At 33.3% G+C, this 19,299-nt stretch overlaps 1 long non-coding RNA gene across 9 annotated transcripts; it reads right to left on the bottom strand.

Annotated features, from left to right (window-relative positions):
• Positions 1-38: 38 nt before the first annotated feature.
• On the bottom strand, positions 39-18,340 carry LOC127741388 (uncharacterized). Of its 9 annotated transcripts, none has more exons than XR_008002348.1 (7): positions 17,976-18,340; positions 17,588-17,655; positions 17,196-17,222; positions 16,520-16,656; positions 14,099-14,230; positions 13,905-13,972; positions 39-227 (listed from the first exon to the last, which is right to left on the bottom strand). It is a non-coding gene; the product is annotated as an uncharacterized LOC127741388 (long non-coding RNA). The 9 variants fall into 9 exon arrangements; XR_008002347.1 differs by lacking the exon at positions 39-227 and adding an exon at positions 10,248-10,515; XR_008002349.1 differs by lacking the exon at positions 39-227 and adding an exon at positions 11,572-13,117.
• Between the last annotated feature and the right edge of the window lie 959 nt (positions 18,341-19,299).

Here is a 19,299-nt window from a genome sequence, read left to right as displayed (position 1 = left end):
TTTTCACCCATCTTATTTAGCCTTGCAATAACTATTGTTGTTTCCTTATGGGGAGGATGGGTTTCGTTTGGGTATGGCAACATCAGATTCTATCTCTGCAAGGCCTACAAAGAAAAACAAAATAATCACTTTGCGATAATTCATTGCTTTTCGCCTACAAAAAAGGACGGGAGAATTTCCATTATTCTGAGATCAAAGAGATTAGTCCAACAGCTTCTGGTGGATGCCTACATAATGGTAGAATAAGAGAGGTTAAAATTCTTTAGGTGTAAACAACTAAAGTTGAGGATTGATAAATACAAATATCTGCATGAAAGTCTTATAAACAGGAATGTAGATGCTGCAAGGCTTAGCAAAAAAATCATTCTTCCCTGTACTTTTACCGGTAGACCTATGTACATGATGAATAATTGCAAAGATGCATTTGCAATTTGCAGATATGCAGGATATTCTAGCTATTTTATCACTATGACTTGTAACCCTGAATTGGATGAGATAAAAAGAGAAGTGACTCCCATTGGATTGAAGGCAGAATACTGCCGTGATATATTGTGTCAAATTTTCAAAATCAAGCTTGATGATTTGATTGATGACTTAAAAGAGGGAAAAATCTTTGGCAAAATTTTGGGATATAAGTTTGTGTTTATGCAACACCTTATTAAAATCTTATGTTGTAATGTTTTAGTCATTTATCTTTTTCAATATTTATATGTTTGCACGATAGAATTTCAAAAGAGAGGGCTTCTGCATGCATATATCTTTTTATTCATGAATAACAAATCCAAACTACAAACACCAGATGGCATATACAAATATATAACGGCTGAGATTCCTGATGAAAATCTTTTGAACTTTTTACTGAGATAGTAAATCTCTTGTTCCCTGTTTCTCGATTTATCTATTTAAACTAACATTATGCCCATTGAGATGAACATTGTCAAGTACAATATTAGTGTCCATAATAATGTGGGTGGTACCAAAATAGGCAGATATATCAAATAAGATTTTATCTTGTCAAACATTTCTTGTCACTCACTATTTCATTCACCTGGTTGGCATTTTTTTAGAAGCTTAAATATAGGCTCACGTGTGTAACACCCTCATGGAGCGGTATTTTATAACCCACAAACTAATTGACAAGTGCACCGGGTCATATCAAATAATACCTTACGTGAGTAAGGGTCGATCCCACGAGGATTGATGGACTAAGCAACAATAGCGTTTGATAGGATTAGTTAGACAAATAGAAAATAGTGTTGGAAGTTCAAAAGCATTAACAGTAAATTTGAAAAATTCAAGACAGGTATGTAAATAAGTTGAGAACCAAATATGGGAAAAACAGTTAAGGCTTCAGAGTTATCTATTTTTCCGGATTAACTTTTCTTACTAACTATTTTAATCATGTAGGATTTAATTTATAGCAAACTATATGTGACTAGACCCTAATTCCTTAGACCTTTCTAGTCTCCTCTAAAATTCATCAACAGCCAATTCCTTGGTCAATTAATTCCAATTAGAGGGTGAAGTTCAAATTCCAGTTTATATGCCACAAAAATTCTAATTACCCAAGAAATAAGAGGATTATATGTCACGTATCCTGTTAAATTCAGATAATTAAAATTTAGGAGAAATTATTTTCAAGCTGTTGTTCAAGTATAGAGCTTTTCCAAGTTATACAAGAACTCAAATAGAAAGAGGGTCATACTTCTGTTCCACCCAAATTCATAAGATAAAGAGCGAAAACAATTCTTAATTATAAATCCATGCATAAATTAAAATAGAAAAAGCAATAAAATCAATCCATACAAATAGACAGAGCTCCTAACCTTAACAATGGAGGATTAGTTGCTCATGGAATGTGGAATGTAAATTTGTATAGAATTTCCTAATGGAATTCCCCATATGTAATTTGCCTTTAATGGAAGAGAAGTCTCCCCTTTTTATAACTAATCCTAATTAATTTAAAATCTAATATCTAAAATTAAGATAATATCTTTTCCTAATTTAAAATTAAATTTGAATTTAAATCAGAATTAACTAACTACTCCGCGTCTTATAACGTGGGGACCACTTGTCTTCACTGGATCCGCGCCTAACTTGGGTGCTAAAATGGGGCCCAGAAAACACCCCTCAGCGTTTTCTGCACGTGGCGCATGTCACGCGTACGCGTTAGTCACGCGTACGCGTCGATGGCCTTTTCTGCGAGTCACGCGGACGCGTCAGTCACGCGGACGCGTCGCTGAGCAAATCTTCAAATCACGCATACGCGTCAGTCACGCGTACGCGTCGCTCTTCTCTGTTGTTTCCTTTAATTCTTGAGCTGCAGAAACTCCATCAAATCGAGTCGAATGCTACCTAAAATAACAAAATTGCAAAAGACTCAAAGTAGCATCCATATTAGCTAAAATATAATTAATTCTTTATTAAACTCAACAAATTAGATGCAAATTCACTAGGAAAAGATAGAAAAGATGCTCACGCATCACCTCACCACCAAAATATCATGCTTCTGTCTGTGAGCTACTTTGATAACAAGGATATTATGACAACTATTATATATAACTATAAATAGTAGGAGCCTTTACTTGAAAACCATATTGACTTTTCTTTGAAAAATAGAAAAAATATTTTTATTTTGTTCAAACATACGTACATACCCCAAAGAGAGGTGTCTATGAGCTTGAAGGTGTTGATGCCATCCTAGCCCAGAACAAGATAATGCATCAGCAACTTTAGCAATAGATGGAAATGATGTCAAAGAGGATGGATGTGTTGCAATTGGCTGCAGTTAGCACAACAAGCCAACCTTCAAATGTATGGGGATAACATGAAGAAAGCTATGAGACATACAACAATGAGCAGTAGCTTGAGCACGTCCAGTATGTGCACAACCCAAGTTCTTCCCAAAATGACTTTCATGGGGACACATACAACCCCTTATGGAGGAACCATCCCAACCTGTGATAGGGAGAAAATCAGAACCAATGGCAAAGGAACTCTAACTTCAACAACTTTCGCAACACAAGCAATCAAAACCACCACCCCACTAACAACAATCCATACAGAAAACCACAAAACAATGTTCCTTCACCCACATTTTACTCCCAAAATCACCCCACAAATAACGAAAACAACTTCCACCAACCATCAACATCTCATCCACAATCACAGCCACATCAAGAATCTCAAAGAATCTCTAATCTAGAGATGATGATGGAGAAGCTCATGAAGAACCAAGAGATGGCAAGCAAGAATTATGAAGCATCAATGAAAAACCTTGAAAGGCAAATTGGGCAATTGTCTAAGCAACCTGTTGAGAGACCAATCAATGCATTCTCAAGTAACACCATTCCTAACCCAAAGGAAGAATGTAAGGCCATACAACTTAGGAGTGGCAAAACATTGGGAGACGACAACAAGGTTGCCAACAAAGAAGAAACAGAGGTTGCAAAGCAGGACAAGGTGGATCCCAAGAAGGATGATGAACTACAAGCTCCAAGGAAAGGCAAGCAAGCCTCTGAGACACAAACACAAGAACAGAGAGAGTAGGTGAAACCATATGTCCCTCCTCTACCTTACCCTCAGAGATTGCACAAGGAGATGAAGGATCAGCAATTCCCTCAGTTCTTGAAAATTTTCAAGAAATTAGAGATCAACATTCCACTAGCTGAAGCTTTAGAACGAATGTCACTCTATGCAAAGTTTCTCAAGGAACTCATCAACAAGAAAAGGAGCTGGAAGGAGAAGGAAACTGTGATCCTCACCTAGGAATGTAGTGCTGTGATTCAGAAAGGATTGCCACCCAAACTAAAAGATCCATGAAGCTTTTTCATACCATGTACCATTGAAAACATACCAATTGATAAAGCTTTATGTGACTTGGGATCAAGCATCAATTTGATGCCACTTTCTATGATGAAGAAGCTGTCAATAGAGGAGGTTAAACCCACCAGAATGCCACTACAACTAGCTTATAGATCTTTCATAATACCCAATGGAGTGGTGGAGAATCTTCTAATCAAAGTTGGCAAATTCATTTTCTGGCAGATTTTGTGATTCTAGACTTAGATGAGGAAGGAAGCGATTCAATCATTCTTGGACGACATTTCTTGGCTACAGCAAGGGCAATTATTGATATGGAAAAGAGTGAAATAATTCTGAGAGCGCATGATGAACAGATAACCCTCAATGTCTTCAAGGAAGTACAATACCCTGCTAAAAAGAAAAACTACATGAGGATTGAGGATGAAGATTTAAACTGGAAGGAAAAGCCCCTGGAGTCATCTCTAAGACTCATAAAGAATCCTTGGAGGAGAAAAATGAGACTAAAAAGAAGTAGAAGGATCAAGAGGACAGAAAAGCTGAAGAGGAGCTACAAGCAAAGACACTAGAGGTGACCACTAAGAAGAAAGCGCCTGACATTGAGCTCACCAAGAAGGAAGAGTTATTAAAAAAGGGGAAGAAGACTAAGAAAAAAGTGCCTAAGGGGTGGAGGTACAAGAAGATTCCAACTAAAGGATTTTCACCAGGAGACAAAGTGAAGTTAATTTATCAACAGTTGAAAACACCTCCACACTCTTCTGAATACTACACTATCAGCAAGATCCTTTCACTGGAGCATATAGAAATCATCAAACAAGACACTAGAAGGAAGCTCACAGTGAGAGGAGACAAACTGAGGCATTATGATCATTAACCTCCCTAACAGAGAACAACCGTCAAGCTAGTAACGATAAAAGAGTGCTTCATGGGAGGCAGCCCATGTTTAGCATTTCTCAATTCCTGCTTTAGTGATGATAACAAATGATTTTCTTTCATAAATTCAGACTTTTCTAAAACAATTTGATTACTGCATTAGGCATTCTTATGAAGCATATGACCAACTTCTAAGTTTGGTCACCCTAGGATGATTTCAAGCATGATGAACATATAGACATCTTAGGATATTTACTTAAGCATTTTCTTGAAGTATATAGCTAAATATTAAGTTTGGTGTTCCACATATGCTATAAGAATGAGTAATGAGAATCAAATTGTTTAAAGTCTTGAATTTCATGAAAGGCAACCTATGCTCTGCATCTTTTTGAATTTATGTTTTGATAGTGGATAATAAAGTAGTCCTCGTGATGATCAAATCAAAAGTGACAAGGCCTTAATTGAATTCTTGTATGAAACATATAGTGGACTTGGGAGCTTAATCAATTTTCTTGCACCACATGACCAAACACTAAGTTTGGTGTCCACATATGTCACATGCACATATACAAGGAGTCATGTTAGGTTTTGATTTATGAGGAACACTTAGTTTTGGTCAATTTATGAAAATTCAAAAGTTAGTTATTGCATTTCATTTTTTTCTGCCATTTATTTTGATTCATTTTTGTTTGTTGTTTTGAATAGGCATAAGAGGAGAAGATTGATGGAGAGGACAAGTCAAGCAAAGGGTTCGGCCACTCTAGTCACATGCCCTTGGAAATTGCTCCTTGGAAATTGCTCCTTGGAAGCACAACCTTGCATATATTGGGTAGTTAGGTGTTTCATAAGAACACCTTGATGACCGAACCTACCAACCTAATAAAGAAGCAATCCTTGTCTCCATTCAATTTTGCATGCACACCCTTCATTTCCACCATACCAAATGAATCTTTACCATCCATTTTTCACCACCTTTCTCTATAAATAATCTCTATTTGGTACGGACTTCACTCAAAGTTACACTTGCTTACATCCATTATACACTTGTGCTCCTTTGATCACCCTCATACTTCTTTGTTCAACCATTTCTTATTTTCACTCAATCAATCACTTACCTTCACTCTCAAAATACACTCTCATTCTCCCTTATACAAACCATTCTTGCCACTCTTCCCTATCCCTTCTTCCTCTTCTATTCGGCCAATTCAAATCAAACCAATGGCATCATCAAGTTTTAAAAGGAGAAAGGGAAAGGAGCCCGTGGAGGACATTCCCTTTGAAAATTGGAGGTTGAAGTCCGTGTTTAATGAGATACAACTTGAGTGGATGAAACCCAAGGAAATATTGCCAAAGATAGCTTTCCAACTCCCGGATGATGAATGCCATGAGATCAAAGAGAAGATTGAGAGGAGACGATGGGAGCTCCTCACCAATCCGATGACAAGAAGAAATGCAAATCTTGTGAGGAAATTCTATGCCAATGCGCTGAGAGAGGACCCAAATAACAACACTTTTTACAAGAGCTACGTAAGGGGATGTGAGGTTGATTTTAGCTCAAAATCTATCATGAGGGTCCTGGAGCTCAGACCAATACCCTTTAAAGAAGCAAGGTATCATGCAAGAGTGAGTGGCGACCCTTACTGTGAGCAAATTGTTAATGACATTTGTGTGATAGGGGCTGACTGGGTGAGGGATTCCAAAAGAATGCCAAGATTTATGAGAAGAGGAGACATCATCCCAAAAGCTAAATGATGTTTTGAAATTGTAAGGAGATCCATCCTCCCTAGTGCAAACAATTCAGAGGTCAATATCATGAGAGTTACCATGGTGCATTGCATTATGACAGGAGGGAAAATAAGAGTCCATGAGCTTATAGCAAAGAAAATTCAAGAGATAACGGAGAAGAGTGATCCTGACTCTTGGCTCTACTCTCCTAGCACCACCCTACGCCTATGCAAGAAAGCTAAGGTGGTGTTTAAGGATGAAGACCCAGATTGGTTAACCGATGGTAAGCCAATCACTCTTCAAAAGATGGCATATGTCACGGCTGCCCAAAGTCAGAGAAGGCCTCAAAGAAAGAGGAGGGTGGAACAACAAGAAGTGGAGCATCAAGAAAGGGAGCAGCAAGAGGAAGAGCAAACTCCAGCCACTGTGGATATGAGCCAAATCCAAGAGGCCATTGATTACCTATCTAGGCAATATTTGGAGAGTCAAGAACAACCAAGAAACTTTCAATTCCAACTAATGGACCAGTAAAGGGGATTCCAATCCCAAATGATGGATCAACAAAGGGAGCTACACATGCAGCTCATGGAGCAACAAAGAGAACACTACTCCCAACTATGTGAATCCATCCATCAAGTGGCTAAGAAGGAAGTCTAGCAAGAAAGGCGCATCCAAGAGTTCAATCAACGCCAGAATGTCCACATGAAGAATTTTCATGAGTATAGGGTTCTCAATGAAGGAAGGCATTTAGACAAGGTTGAGTACGACATGAGTACTCAAATTAGACTTAATTATTTGGTTGGTTATCTGCCTCAGTTGAATCCAGGAATACAAAAATATGAGGACATTCGCGAAAGGCTAGAATCAAGAAAAGTAGAAAGAGCCAGATGCAATGAAGCTAAGTTGAGAAAGAAGATGTAAGATGCTGGCTTTTGGAAGAAACTGAAAGAAAAAGGAGATGCAAGCAGCCAGTAAGAGGGAGATCAAAAAAGAGAGAAGAAGAAGAAGGGAAAGCAAGCCAAAGAGTAAAAAGGTGGCGCAGCTCCCTGTTCATCAAATTCAATAAAGAAGAACATGCTTCCATATTTACTTCATGAATTTATTTTTAGTTGAAGTCACTTACATTCTGTTTGATTTCTTTTGTCATTTTAGCTTGCTAGTCTAAGTGCTTATGTCATTACATCTTGATTGAGTTGTATGCTTTGTTCCCCATACTTAAAAAAAATGTTGAGAAACAGAGAAAGAGTAAAACTCTATTTTAGTAGAAGATAGAATAAGGTTATGTGGTGGTGCATGCTTGAATACTTAGTAAGTTCACTAATCAAGTTAAAGGGTATAGTGTTTCCTTAAGTATAAGCTTAGTTTGCTTTATATGAAACCTTTGTAAACAAAAGATCCTTGTAAGAAAGAAAGAAAAGAGAAAGAATAAAAGAGAAGCCAATGTTAACGGCAGCACTAACGTTGGCAATAGAAAGAAAGAAACAAGGAATAAGCTAGGCACCAATAGCTTGACCCTAAAGATACATGCATGTGGTACTTTTGTACAAGGATATGCTTGGATGATTAGGTTATAAGGAGTGCTTTATCACTTGATAACTTGGGTTAACTAACCCGAGATTATCAACTAAAAGTCTATTGTCAAGAGCAACCTAACTACAAAGCATTTAGTAACCCAAAGAGGTGCTGGGCATCAATGTCTCAAGGATTAGATTGCAAACCAAGTGCATGTGGTGTGTATGTGTTGAGGAGAGGCTTGAGTTATTAAGTCTATGGGATGCTTCAACATCCAACACCTTAAGCCAATTGGGTCGTGAGTGTTGACTGAAAGCTTACCATAAAGAGTTGCCTCAGCACAAAACACTAAGCTTCATTCAAGAATAAGCCTCTTGCAAGAAAAAGAGAAAAGCACCAAGGATCAAAGAATAAAAAGGTTTCATAGAAGCAATAGAGTTAGTGCTTAAGGGAATGTTGTAACCTGGAAACTAATAAGTTCATGAACTTCAAATATATCATGTATGAAATCCCATGAACCAGGATTAAATGCCTTCTAATAAGGGCTTATATATTTCTCTGTTTTCATTCATTTTTCTTATGTTTTACTGCTTGCTTGGGGACAAGCAAGATTTAAATTTGGTGTTGTGATGCCTAGGCATCTTAGGCTAGTTTCACAAGCCATTTTCATTAGTTTTTACTTAGTTTCATGCACTTTCTTAGACAATAAGCAAGCATTTGGATGAGTAATGTGTGCATGTCTTAATTCAATCAAACATTGTTATTTACAAACATTTACATGAGATTGATGCAAGAATTACTTGTTGCAATGAATGCTGCATTATCTTGTGATTATGGCAAGGCTTTAATGCATTTGTTTGGTTGATGATAGGTAACGAGAAGCAAAGCAAAGGCAAAGAAGAAGAGGCTATAGCGTTAGTGGCCAAGCTTAGCCCACTAACGCCATGGTTAACGTTGCAAATGAGGAGAAGGCAACGTTAGTGGCCAAAGATGGCTCACTAACATTGCCATTAACGTTGGCTCAAGGAAAAGGAAAGCAACGTTAGTGGCCTAAGTTTGCTCACTAACGTTGCCCGCTAACATTGCCAAGAATGAGAAGCAATATTGGTGGCCCAAAGTTAGCCTACCAACGGTGCTACACAAAGGATGATGCCAACGTTAGTTTACTAACGTTACTTCAAGTTAGCACACTAACGTCTTCGACAAATTTTTAAGTTGGAGCTGGAAAAATTGCTAGTGTGTGTACGCACAACAAGCAGGACGTTAGAGGCACCGTTGGTGCACTAACGCCAGTGGCAACGCTCTGGTAGCTTTTAAAGGCAACATTAGTGCCACCGTTAGTGCACTAATGGTGGTGACTAATGCCAGTACCAACTTTCATTTCAATGGCACCCATGCAAGTTTGGGAACGTTAGTGAGTTAATGCCTGGACTAACTTCAGAGAGAGCCACTCCTAACTGCTTTAACTAAGGCCAAATTCCACATCTAAGTACTTGAAGATTATTTTGAGAAGTGTATATATAGGATAGCTTTTGAACTTGAAAAAAAGGCTAGAAAGCATGGACCCTAATTGAAAAACTCTGCATCATTTTCTTTCTTAATGTACTTAGTTACTTTCATGTACTTTTCTTTTCTTTTTAGATTTTCTAAGCAATGATGAACTAAACCTCACATCATTAAGGGGAGGAGCTCTATTGTAATTCTAATGAATGAATGAAATTCTTCTTCTTCTCAATCCGCTTGTTGTAGCCAAGAGATAACTTTCGTGCTTATTTGATCTACTCACTCCGGAAAGGGGGTTTAGATCCATTGAATTTCTGTGCGAGTCTCGGAAGGAGAATCATAGAAATTAGTTTGGAGTTCTATCTCACAACTCTCTTGATCAACACATTTGGGATGAATTGAGATCTTGAGAACTTGTGTGGCTCATGGATGAGGGAATTTCACTTAACATCTTCTCATGACAATTAGATCAAGAAATTGACAAATTGATTGTGTTAAGAAAAATTGAGTTGCCAAGGAATTGGGACTCAATTAATTACAATCCGCCATAGATCTACTTCATATGATTGAGAATGAAGTTGAGATCTATTGATTCATGATGGATTATAATATCTCCAATCCCTAATGAATCTTTCTCTTCGATATTCTTCACTTTAATTGCCTTAAGTTTCTTTTAATTGCTTTGAATTTACTGCTCTCTTTGATTCTCAGCACCCAAAATCCTTTTACATTTCATGCAATTTGTTTTTCATCGCCATTTATATTATTGTCTATACTTTCTTGCTATTTAAGTTTCAAGCCCTTTTAAGTTTCTTGCCATTTAAATTTCTGCAATTTACATTCCGTAATTTACTTTTAGCACTATAAATTTCCAGCAATTTACTTGCTGTTGATTCAATTTCACCAAAACCATTAAATATTAGCTTGACTAGATAAATCACCACACTAAAATTGCTCAATCCACCAATCCTTGTGGGATCGACCTCACTCTTATGAGTAATTACTTGACGATTCGGTACACTTGTTGAAGAAGATTTGTGTTGTGCAAATTCTCGTGCATCAACGGGTAATATAACAATCCTATAAAATATTTGAAGTAGAACAACAATTTAGAATTCAAATATAATATTGTAAATATTATTTTCGAAATACGTATAATTTCATTTATCAATATATCAATAAACTTAAATAATCATTTTTAATTTAAATTATAAAATAAATATATTAATCACATTTTGTAACATACAATTTAAACTCAAATATCAATTATTTAAATTAAATTATATGATCTTTCATTATTTTTCAATTACTAAAATTATGCAAAATACTCATCTATAATAAGATCACTTAAGAATCTTAATTGATTTAGAATGAAATTATTCCAAATCTATTTAATTATCTGCGTAAATAAGATAAAATCACAATTTATTCATATTTAGATAAAATCACAATATATTCCAAATCTATTACACGACTCGGTGCACTTGCTGATAAGTTATAGTTGTAAATTCTGCATCAAATTTTTGGCGTCATTTTCGGGAATTAATTGTGATTAACAACTACAAGTTGATTGATTACCTATATTCATAGTTATCAGAATCAAACCGGTGATCGAACCGGTCAAGTTACTAGGTCACTGGATTATTGGTTCAATCGATAAGTTACTAGTCAAACCGATTAACCCGGTATAATTAAAATTTAATTATTTTTTATTATAAGTACTTCTATTTTGTTTTTATAAAAATAATTATCATTTTCAAATTTTAATACTTTATTAATTAGTTTATATTTATTTAATTATTATGTTATTATAGGTAAAAATTCACATACATTTATTTTTATGTAAAGTTGATATTTAAAAACCGTTAGATTATTTGACAAGTTTGACTAAATATCATCTAACGATTTTCAACTATCAACTTCATATGAAAACAACTGCATGTGAGTTTTTACCTATTATTATATAATTTATTAAAAGAATGATATTAATAAATATCAAATAATCATGAAAAAAATAAATTGTGATTAATAAAATTTTTTATTTATCTTTTTAATTTGTATATATTTAATAAAATTTATAGTTAAATAAAATATAATTGATTTAAAAATGAGTGACTTTATCATTAAAATAAATTGAATATAAATAAAAGAAAGATTGGTATATGTATTATAATTTGTACATATGATATTAAGAAGCATTGCAGTTGGGTGGTACAATCATCCTTGTTGCATTTTTAGAGGGAAGGGGTTCGAACTCCATGTTGGCCATTTTGAAAATTTTTCCAAAATTTATGGGCCTTGACACTTAGCAAGACATGGAGCATATGGAACACGGTGGTTTCCTTTCAACGATCCGAGCGGTTCGGTTTGGTCTAGTTTTCATTGGTTTATTTTGGATTTGACCGGTTCGTGCCGATTCTCTGCCTTAAGCAGTCCTAAGTTTGGTATATGTATTATAATTTGTACATATGATATTAAGAAGCATAGCTGGGTGGTACAATCATCCTTGTTGCATTTTAGAGCGAAGGGGTTCGAATCCCATGTTGGCCATTTTGGAAAATTTCCCAAAATTTATGGACCTTGACACTTAGCAAGACATGGAGCACATAGAGCACGGTGGTTTCCTTTCAACAACCCGAGCGGTTCGATTCGATCCAATTTTCACCCGTTCATTTCATATTTGACCAGTGCCGATTCTCTGCCTTAAGCAGTCCTAAGTTTGGACCGGACCGGTATTGGATCCGGTCAAATTGACCAGTCTGATCCAATCCGATTTTAATAATTATGCCTAAATTAGATATTTTTTTGTTTTCTCTTCATAAAAAAAATCCTTTCCATTCTCTCCTCTTTTCTTTTCTTTTTTACCACATGGTGCATTTAATTTTGTTTGGTATTTTGTGCTAAGAAAAATAATAGAGAGAGACCACACGAGTTACTACTCACACTCAAGAAATGATTCATATCACTGTGAATGGAGAAACTATTCATATTTTGGTTGAAAAAGTCAAGAACAAGGAAACTTCCGTATTCCATTCCCATCTATCAAGAATAATTATCTCCTTATTCATATCAGGAACCATCCTCCAATTACTCATATCAAGAACCACAATCTCTCTATTCATATTAAGAACCATTATCTTTTAATTCATATCAAGAACTATAAGCTTGAGCTTTCCATGAAAGAATTAGCGAATACTACTCAAAGTTGCACACATGATATAAAAGTGAGTGTCAAAAATATAGAGAAATATGTGGAGTTGATTACCAAGCATTTGGCAGAGAAATAAGAAATTTCCTTTCCAAGAAATACAATGCAAGATCCTATGGAAAAATATGAGAAAATCATTCAAAGGAGTTCATACTCCACGAAATTGGAGAACTCTCCACCCTCACACATGGAAGAACCTCACACATACTCAAACAAAGGAGGAAACCATGCACACTCCATGCTTGCACATTCCAATAATTAAAGAGGTCATCATACAAGTCCCTTCAACTCTATGCATGCAAGCTTCTAAGAAGAAAAATCTGAATGCACCATCCACATTTGAATTAAAAAGTTATCTCCCAACACTTGAATATACTTTCCTTGGTCTTAGTGAATCAGAGAGTTATATGGGATTGCTTTTTGGTAGGTATTCTTTTTCTTCTCATGTCTACTGAAGTCATTTCACTTAACCAACTAGAAGAAGAAGAAGAAAATTCAAAAACCAACCATCAAGCCAGTGACGTTAAAAAAGTGCTTGTTGGAAAACAAACCAATGTTAGATAATTTCTTTTCATCTTTCTTTTTGTTTTGTTTCATGTTATGTATTTCATGGATTAATTTGGTATTACTACACCAACATGATGCTTGCATTTCATTGGGTACTTGACCCAACCTCTCATTAGTTGTGTCACATTAAGTTTGATATTCTCATACCAAATTTGGTGTTGCCACACTTAACCCTTCCAAGGTCCACTCCTCCCATACCAATACATTAGTAACATATTTATTTTTCTTTATTTTATCTTTCATCTCGTTTTATTTTTAATTTTTGTTTGTTTTCTTTAAATGAGTTTCCGCCTTACTGTCTTATTTCTACTGGACAATCATGATTATTCCTATTTTCATCAGCACTGTTTTTTTTTTTTTATTGTTTAAAGACAAGCAACCATTCTAAATTTGGTGTTAGAGGCTATGCTCTACATAACTTAAAAGGATGATGAAGAGGAAGACGATAGCAATGAGAACTAAGGTGTGGTTGACTTTTCAACTATTTTTTTAATTTAATACCAATAAATAACCTTAACTATTTGAATCAAATTAGTAAAGAAAACTAATTGAACACTTATCATAAAAAAATAAACAATTATATACTTAGTGAACCAAAATATTTCGGATGCAGTATAGTTTTATCAGTGTCGGTTACAAGTAATTCCGAATATTTTTTGATTACCCCAAGAAGATAAGCTTCAGAAACACCAACCTCAGAAAGGAAAATCTTCCTTTGAAGAGTTTTATCAATGCTGGCAGCGAAAATTTTTGCAGAACAACCTGCAGACAACAAGGAACACAAGCTTCTTATTTGGGAAAAAAATGAAGCATTTTAAATTAGTAAGATATAAAACTAAAGAACAATCGCATGCATATAACACGTGACTGTAGAAAAAAGAGAAATACCTATAAAAAAATCTTTGGACTTCCGCAATTGTAGCTGCGGGCTTCTAGCAATAACCATGTCTAACTTATTTCCCTTAACTCCAAGATCAACCAACTTATCCAACATCGACCTCAACTTGCCAGTGGAACAACCTAATATATGTTTGGATTATAGTTTACAAATGGGAATTTGCATAAAATTCATTTTACAAATTTGATTTTGATAAAAAATTTGTATTAAAGTGATTTATGTTTGATAATTTTTGTATCAAAATGGATTATAGTAAATAAATGTTGTTTGGCTTATACCATTCAAAATCACTTTTAGATAAAAAATTACTAAAGTAGACATTAACTTAAATAATTTTTTTATATTATCCTATCATTTTAATTTAGATATTTAAATAGATCTTATTAGTTAATTTTATAATAAAATTAATATTTACTTACTAAAATAAAAATAACATAAAAATAGACATAATATATTTTTAAATAAAAATAAAAAATATAAATTATATATATATAAAAGAATATTTAATGAAATATGTTACATTTTTTAAGTATCAACGTAAGAATGTTACTTTAGTATTTTTTTATATCATATTCTTATCCTAGTATTCTCAGTAATCTTATTCTTAATATTAATTTGGAATCCAACATTTATGATTTTATTATTATCTATGATTAATTTTTTATTTCATTTATCTTTTTTAATGGAATCATAATCTATATTATAAAAAATTACACTAAAACATAGTATACGAAAATTACAATTATAAAAGAGAGTATTAAAAATAATAAAAAAATTAAATATTTACTTTGTAGTGATTGAAACAAATCTGAAAGTTCTTGATGATCTTTTTATATAGTATATTTTTAGTATTTTTTTAGTATGTTATAATTTTTTACAATTATTATTATTTGCAGTTAATTTTGTTTAATTACTTTATTTAATAGAATCAATAAATCATAATATAAAAAGATAATAACAAACATAATACACAAAAATCACAACTATAAAAGTGTATAATGTCAAACAAACAATTGAAAAAAATAAATAAATAATAGAAAAATAAAACTCATATAAATAGAAATAACAAAAATTCTATAAATAATACAATAAGATATATAAAGGATAAAGTTGGTAAAAGATAAATAAATTATTAGTATCTATGGCTAAAAGCACGTTAAGAAAACGCAGAAGCTAAAAATAGTTGCTTCTGGTAATCGTGGTTTTGGTAGCAAAATCACTTCTGCATTCATGAGAAAAAAATTTGCCAAACCAAAAATTGAAGTTTTCAAGAAATCTAAACGTGCTTCTTCCCTTCCAATGAGTTTTCCAAACACACCCCTAATAGGTAAGATTGGCCTTTGATCACACGGTCTATACATATCTTTCTAACCTATAACGAAGCATTTCTTTTGTTGCTAGTCTAGTACTTCAACAAAATAATTTTTCTAGTCATACTAATGAAATATATCTACCTTAACTACCTACTAACTCATCCATAAAGTATCACTAGCATCAATGGATACAAGCACATAGGTACTTAACAAATTCAATTCTTAATAAGGCATCAAAAGGATCAAGCAACCACAGTCATATGGAACTTACTGCTAAATATCTCCACATAATCTTATATAACCATTAAGATCCTAAAGAAACAATTACGCAAAATTAAAAATGGTAAGTACTAATTAGAATATTAATGAGTTGATTATGCAATGATTTTTGAAGAATAAAATTTAATTTAATTTTATAATTAAAGTTTGAAAAAGTTCTTAACATATTCTCTTGAATTAATCTTACCACTAGCAACTTGTAAAAGCCTAAAAGATCAGATATTGATTAACTTGATGCCAAAAATTTATACTTAAAACACTGCAATAGTACATCATATTAAAATGTATGCCCACTAAAGATTTTTGACAGCATTGACATGGTTGTGATTTAATTAATATGCTAAGAAAGGATATTTTAACTTGTAAAATACAATACAACAAGTTTATTTCAGTTTAGCATCTTATTCAATTGAAATTGTTTGATCTCATTGTAGAAGTGTCTATTTTCATGTACACTGAAAAACACCACTTCAAACTAAAATCCTTTTTAATTTGAGTAATATTTATGTAATATTTTCATTTAGCAAAAAGTACATTACTTATGCAATGCAGGCATGTTTATAAGTTATAACTTACTATAAAAGTCTAGCACCATCTCCCACAATCTCAAAGGACAAGAGTGGCATATTCAATTCAAGCATATAGATTCACTATGATTTTCACTAACTATAAAATTCTACCACCATTCCCCACAATCTCAAAGGATAGCTACTTGTATACCTAATTCTAAAACAGAACTAATTAAAATAATAGCACTTCCAAAACAATTTTTTTAAAGATAAAGATAAGTGTTAAAACAACCAACAACAAAATTATTACCAAAAATCAGTTTGGATTAGCATGATGCTAGAGTTCAATTTTGACAGTTGAATCTGAGCAGTCAAGTACTAACTCAAGCTCAGGAGCTTTCTCCAGATGATCTAACAAAGGGAGTAAAAACCTCTGCTCTGACTTGCCTGATCAAAACATCAAGCAGAAATAAAACAACCAGCATTTTAAAGTAACTACCAAGATACCAAGCGCTTGAACCTTAATAAAAATATAATAATAGTAACAATAAAAATTCTTTGGCATGCGAATTTCTATCGCTTAGGAAATTATTAGTATAACCATGGTTTATCTTAAGAATTTAGATCCCAAATTGAGTTTCATGCTTCTAGAAGACTCTTAAAAGAATTTTTCTCCTTGCTATAAATGGGGGACTTAACTTAGTAATGAAGCAGTATCAAACTAAAATTAAGAAGGGATTAGTTTATCTTAGGAAATTTCTGAACATTACCTCATCTGGCTTTAGCTCTTTTATAACCTATGAATTCAACTAATTAAATTGCCTCTAAGTACTAAAGCTAAAATCTTGATCAATAACTACATTAGCTAAACCTTAACTTCAACTATTTATTTGGCTTAACTTTGATTCTCTTCACACATTTGAACTTGGGGCAGTACCAGGCAAATCATCTAATACAGGAATCAATAAAAGTGAATACAGGTGTACCTTTGAAAGAAACTGGATTTGGAAAACCTGCAAGTTTGGAGCTCAAATTAAGCTTGTTGGATGTGTTCAGACATAGGAAAACCTTAAATCCTCAATATAATCTTGTTAAAGTGTAGTTATTTTCAAGCATGAATTTGGTAAATTCAAACCTTCACTCCAATTAACTTTTTCTCAATAAGAATATGTTTGAGCATGCTTTAAAAAGGTTGTAGAATAATTCATAGACAAACATGAAAAGATATGCTCAGAACATTATTTTCCCTATGGTAATGATGAAATATCATTGAAATAAACCAATGAGAAGGATTAAGAATAACGAAAAAAAATAAATTAATGAATAAATAAATAAACTGGACAGTCTTAGTAGCTAGAAAATTTAAATTTGAACTAACTTAGAATACGACGACGACGCTGCCAACCACAATGATGATAGAGCTACGAGAAGACGACGACAGCGGCACTGCTAAAAGATAACACAATTCAATTCACACACTTCTGCAATCCACATTCAATTCAAGAATGAAAAAAAAAGTTCTGATAAACAAAAGAACAAATGAAACAGTAATTTCATGAACAAATTCAGAAAGAAAACACTAAAGAGTTCTTATAAATTATCTTTTCTACAAAGATCTTTGATCTATAAGAAAAACTAACACAAATTTCATTGTAACCCTTTGTTTGGTCTTTGAATCATAATAGAAATTTTGCCCCCAAAAACTAAAAAGCAATGAGAAACAAGATATTAAAATGGGAAAGAAAAGGTTACCGGAGTTTACATACTCAAAAGTTGTTTTCCCCTGCTAGGGCAGAGAGCAGGGACGATGAGGAGAAGTGGCTGCGATGCCGACGAGTTGTCAGTGACGGCAACGCCGAGGAGAAAATTTAGTGACGACGATGCGAGCAGGAGCGACGGGGACGCCAGGAGCAGAGTTAGTGACGGCGCGTTGAGGAGAAAGAGACAAACAGAGGCGTGGCCACGGTGGCAGTTCCTTCTTTGTCCGGCGCCGTGCTCTCCTTCTTCCACTTTTCTTCTTCCCCTTCGATCCCACTCTCTTCTCTCTTGTACTTATCTGTTCTTTCTTTTATTCCTCCGTCCGTCAGTGGCTAAGTGAGCAAGAATAAGGTGTATGTATGTTTAATTTGGAAATTAGGTCAGGGTTTGGGTTAAGGAAAAAAAAAAGTAGAGAGTTTGAAGATTTTGATAAAATTTTAAAGTAGAATAGTAATTTACAATTAAATTTATTATAACAAAAGTATTTTAAGAGTACTCAATTTATAAATTAGGGTTCCGTAATTACTCCTATTTAAAATTAAGAATAATTTAATATATTAAAAGATCAGGTCTATATATATTTTGTTCTGAAGGGAGGTTCTTAAAATTTTTTTAAGTGTTAAAAAAATATTATGTTAAATTTTAGAGTGAGAATGATGTATTTTTTAATTTATATAATTATTTAAATAATATTAAAAAAATTGTTATTTGATAAAATATTATTGTAATATTTATAAAACCGTTCTTTTGGCAATAGTTTTTATGCGTTTTTTTTTTGTAAAATTATTTAAACAATAATAAAAAATCATTACTTAAAAACAAATCATGATAACGATTTTAGTTTGTTGTTATAAAATAATGAAAAATTAAATTCAATAGTAACACTATAAAAAAACTGTTATCTAAAACTATCTAAAAAAAATAATTTTAAGGCTTTGCAATCTATATTTATTGTAGTGTACTAAAGCTCTTATTTTTCCCCAAAACAAAAAATTGTTTCTCATGATAATTGATTAAGGCAATTTGCTAGGTTTGAGATGTATGTGTGTGAAGAATAATTTTTATGGATGCTTCTGCATAAATAATTACATAAAATATCTTATGATGCCTTCTGATTCCTGTGTGAGTTTTCTAAGACATCAGATCGCACTCAATGGAATTGTTTTTTGCTCATTAGTCATAAGATAAGGTATATTATCTTCTTTTCTATATTTATAATTTAAATTTTTACCTGAAAGACTAACATAATTATTATCTTCAGTTGCTTAATATATTTATTAGATAATCTTAATATTTATTATACTTTTGTCTTACGAATGGTATCAAGAGAGT

The sequence above is a fragment of the Arachis duranensis genome, chromosome 9, assembly GCF_000817695.3.
Source record: "Arachis duranensis cultivar V14167 chromosome 9, aradu.V14167.gnm2.J7QH, whole genome shotgun sequence".
In the NCBI taxonomy this organism is placed as follows: Eukaryota; Viridiplantae; Streptophyta; class Magnoliopsida; order Fabales; family Fabaceae; genus Arachis; species Arachis duranensis.
This window is presented reverse-complemented; position numbering and strand designations above follow the sequence as displayed.